The sequence below is a fragment of the Triticum aestivum genome, chromosome 3B, assembly GCF_018294505.1.
Source record: "Triticum aestivum cultivar Chinese Spring chromosome 3B, IWGSC CS RefSeq v2.1, whole genome shotgun sequence".
Classification (NCBI taxonomy): domain Eukaryota; kingdom Viridiplantae; phylum Streptophyta; class Magnoliopsida; order Poales; family Poaceae; genus Triticum; species Triticum aestivum.
The window spans coordinates 338176070-338180636 of NC_057801.1; positions in this window are offsets into that span (position 1 = coordinate 338176070).

The window sequence follows — 4567 nt, forward strand, 5'->3', positions numbered from 1 at the left end:
CACCGACAATGGCACACAGTTCACGAGCCATGCCTTCATGCAATACGTTGAGGATCTCGGCAGCAGGGTATGTTTTCCTTCCGTGGCACATCCACGGAGCAACAGCCAAGTGGGGCCTAAGGACAAAGGCTTTTGACAGGCTGCACAGGGGTGGAAGGCACTGGATTGATGAGTTGCCGGCGGTTCTTTGGTCGATCAGAATGACGCCAAATCGAGCCACCGGCCAGACACCCTTTGCCCTGGTCTACGGGGCAGAGGCAGTTCTCCCCACGGAACTCATATACGGGTCACCTCGAGTGCTCGCTTATGATGAGCTTGAGCAAGAGCAATTGCGGCAAGATAACACAACGCTCCTTGAGGAAGATCGTTTCTGGGTGGCCGTGAGAGCAGCACGCTACCAGCAAGCTTTGCGCCACTACCATAGCCGCAAGGTTCATGCCCGGAGCCTTGAAGAAGGCGACCTTGTTCTTCGGCACGTTTAGCCGTCCAAGAATTCCAACAAGTTGACGCCAAAGTGTGAAGGCCCTTATCGGGTAACGTGAGTCACCAGGCCCGGCGCAGTCCGGCTGGAGACCGAAGATGCCATTCCAGTGAGCAACTCATGGAACATCGAGCATCTTCGCATGTTTTACCCATAAGGCGCGGCTGTCGGGCCTCCCGGGAAGCCACCCTTTTGTACAAGCCTTGCCGACTAGGCATGTAACCCTTGCCAGGTGCAGACCCTGAGCATAAATAAACCAAGCGCTGGCGCCCTGAGTTATACCATGCATGCTAGGTTGAGTCTCTTCCTCGGTTAGGGTTGATAGTGCTTAGCAGCGGCTAACCCCTAGCTTAGAGGTCGAGTGTGCGTCTCTCTGTTCTTTTCTGTCTTTCTTTGGTTCACAGGGCATGTAAGTGTTCTTGCCGAGCTGTCCTGAAAGAAAAGGAACGGACCGGCGCCCAGGCCCCAGTAAGCCAGAGTTGCCGGGGGCTGCAAGAACGAGGATCCTTCCGGGGCAAGCCAGAGTCGCCGGGGGCTGCAAATCCAGATAAGTCTTTTATCCCCTATCATGGGTTTCGTTATGGGCTGGGATGCGTGAAACCCCGTTCTATCTCCGAGCTACCGTGCTCCCCCTTTTCGGCACCCAAGGATTATTTCCTGGGTTTGGATCTAGTCGTAGCCGCGGCAGCAGAGGAGGGAAACGAGGGGCCTATGCCCACCTCATCCTTGCCTCTGCCAAGAGCGTGGGAAAGGCCAAGCGAGGTGGGAAGACGGCAAGGCCTGTTGCCGGGGAAAAAAACGTTTATCTTAAGGATGATAAGGACTCACCCCTTGTCGTGGGTTCCTCCCACGAGCGAAAATCCTGGCAAACATCCCTTTTTCATTAAAAAACATCCCATACAGGTACAGTCCAAACGAAATGAAAAACATAAAAAAGGGGGATTACAAGTTCTAAAGCTAGCAAAGGCGCAAAGGCTTACAAGACTAAAAAGATATAATGTGCTCGTAATCCCTTTCTTGTCCCTCTCCTCAGGAAATGGAACGAGAAAGCAGAAGGGCAAAAGGGGCGCCTAGGCGAGCTACGAGTGGCAAAAGACACCGAGAGAACATCTTGGTGGCCGTCCAAGGGCTGGATGGTGATGGCGGCGCCAGAGGCAGAGCTCGAAGACGAGGCGGCAGGACGCCAACATGCGACGAAGGCGTCGGTGTCCGCGTACTCCGACTTGACGGCCTCGCCGCTCGTCCTCTTCCTCTTCCGCAGCCTCCCTATGCCAACCGCCCAAGGAGGCGACCCCGAGAAGTTCAAGGAGACGGCAACACGGATGATGGGGCCGCCGGTGCCGCTCGGTGTGGCGCCCGACACCTAGTCGGACCCGTCATCCTGCCGCCCACTGCCCTCGTCGTCGCTGCCGTTGTCTTCCTCGCCACTCTCGCTTGAGGAGAACTCTACATCGTCGGAGGAACTCTCTACGCAACACCTCACGCGGGTCCCGTTGTGCCCGAAGATCTTAACAGAGAGGAGGCCACCCTCCATTAGTTTGAAATGGAGAGCGAGCTCGTCCCTCAAGCTGTGAAGTCGAGTGAAGGTCTTCCACCCTCGGTGAAGATACATGACGTGAGGGGCGGGGAACTCGATGTCGACCCACGTGTCACTGTTCCCGCAACCCCTCATGTGTAGCCGCAGAGCCTTCAGCGGATCCAGTTCCATCTCCCTTGCAAACGGGGTCGAAAGGTGAAGGCGACGACATGGAGGATGGCGCAGCCTGACGAAGAATTCGCAGGGATTATCCCCAGCATGGCCCTCCATCAGACAAAGGGCCGCTGGAGGGGGCGAGGCGGATCTGCCCCCCGGTCCTCCTCTCCCCTGGGCTCCACGGCGGCCTCGGCCTCGCCCCCTTCAGCTCCCTCTAGCGGCCGGCTCTGCCGCTACGAGTTCTTGGGGAGGAGTGATGCGTTGTCTGGCCGAAACCCTTGCCGCCACTGATGACGCATCGCCATGCCCCCTCGCCATAGCAGCAGAAGAAAGGAAGCAGAGATGGGAAGAAGCAGATGGCGAAAGGTTGGGAGGCACCATCCCTCCCATGCCCCTCTTTATAAAGGGGCGGGGGCAAGGCTCGGCCGTCCCCTCTCGGCCAATCCGGCCTCTTGAGATGACAGCGTGCAGGGCCGTCGACCACCCTCCCCGCTCCATTGAAGGCGCGTGGGAATCAACCCGCACGCGCGCGACTATCCACGACCCCTGCGCCTGTCATTCGCTCAACATGCAGTGAACGTGGTGCAAGGAGCAGGCACGATGGGGCACGTGGAATGACGGTTCCCGAGCAAGGGCAGTAAATGGCAGGCGGCCCTGCGGTCTCAAAGACACACGCAAGCTACCTCTTTACTGTCCACAGAAAAGTGACGCCAGCACGCCCACGTCATGAGCACGCATGACCCCCACGTCGCGTGTTTAGCGCAGGACGTGGGAAAGCACAGCGGGCGGAATAGTGGCCTCGGTAAAATCCACCTCAACTGCCCGCCCACCATCCTGGGCCTGGCCCAACAACGCGTTGCGCCTATGTCTGACCCAGGCCCGGGGGCTCCTGTCGGTGTACAAAAGCAGGGGCCTAGCTTTTGACCCCTTTACTTGTTCACGGGCACTCAGAGTCACCTGCCACGGCCGCACATGAGCTAGGCAAGAGAGGGAAGCCGGAGGAAAGCCAAGGCCATAGGGACAAGCAAAGCAAAACAACAAAGGACCAAGACCACAAAGGTTGCACGGGCAATGCAGGTTGCCCCGGCAAGGACCCTTGCCGACGGCAGCCCCAGCAACCCCGACAAGATCCTTGCTGGGGCAGCTCGTCCACACCCGCTGAGCGAGCCACCTTCGAGCCCACCGACGCTGAGCAGTCGCGTTGGGATAGGGTTCGGGAGGCACCTCCGTGGTGGCATGCAGATCTTTGTGAAGACATAGAGCAATCAAGATCAAATGGGGATAGGAGGGCAGCCGTCCCCACCGAAGAAACGCATAGGACCCCACGGCAAGGTCCTTGCTGGGGAAGCCGGCGCGCCGTGGCAAGACCCTTGCCGGGCCACCCTGCAAGACCGTCGCCAAGCACCCCAGCAAGGCTACTGCCAGGCCTGCACCAGCCAAGTTCCTATCACCGTTCATGCGCAGCCACCAACCCAACCAGCTGGGCAGGCACCTGCATGGCAGCATGAAGACCTTCGTGGAGGCTCCACCATCGTGCCACCTCAGCTGCCTGCCTGCCTACATGGCCCTGCATGCGTTGCTGGCCGGGGCGCGTGTCAAAGCCAGGAGGGGCGGCGACGGACGGGACGATCCTCACCCCCGTCCCCCAATAAAGTGACGGACACCTAAGCCCCGCATTTAATGCGTCTTGTCCTATAACACTAGCAATAACTTCGCAACACTGTGGCACTTTCCACCTCCTGTGTGCCACTTTGGCAGCCCCTTTCGCTTATAAAAGGAGGCCCATGGCATACTGAGAAGGGATTCGGCTCTGTTGAACCTCGTAGCACCCAAAGCTAGTTCGAGAGATCAAGAACACTAATACAACCACCAAAGTAGGATCGTAGAGTTTTACGCATCTTTGCGGCTCGAACCTGGGTAAATCCCCTATGTGCCATCCCCTAGTCTCGCTCTTCTCATGATTCCGCGCCCTGCAACCGCAGAAGGGATTCCAGTGATCCCATAGGTGTCGTTTCCCACTGACAAAATGGAAGATGAGGATGTGGACATTGGCTGTACCACACAATGTTGAATGATGACTTTTGGGAAAGTCAGCACTCCAACTCTCCAATGTTCACTCCACTTCAAGCAATTCCTCAGTCCCCAGCTGCTACTGAAGTAAAAATTGGTTCTGAAGAACCTCATGCAACTCCATCTGTCCATGAAGAAATTCCAGCCACCAGTGTTTATGAAAATGTAAATAAAGAATTGAAGACCCAAGCTGCAGCTGCTGAAGAGCCTGAAATTCCTCAGTCTATGGATCCTGAGATTGTGATTCCTGAGGTGGTGATGCAATTGACTGACACTCCTCAGCCCAAGCCAAAGGATCCCTTCTCAAAGAAGCAGACATTCAA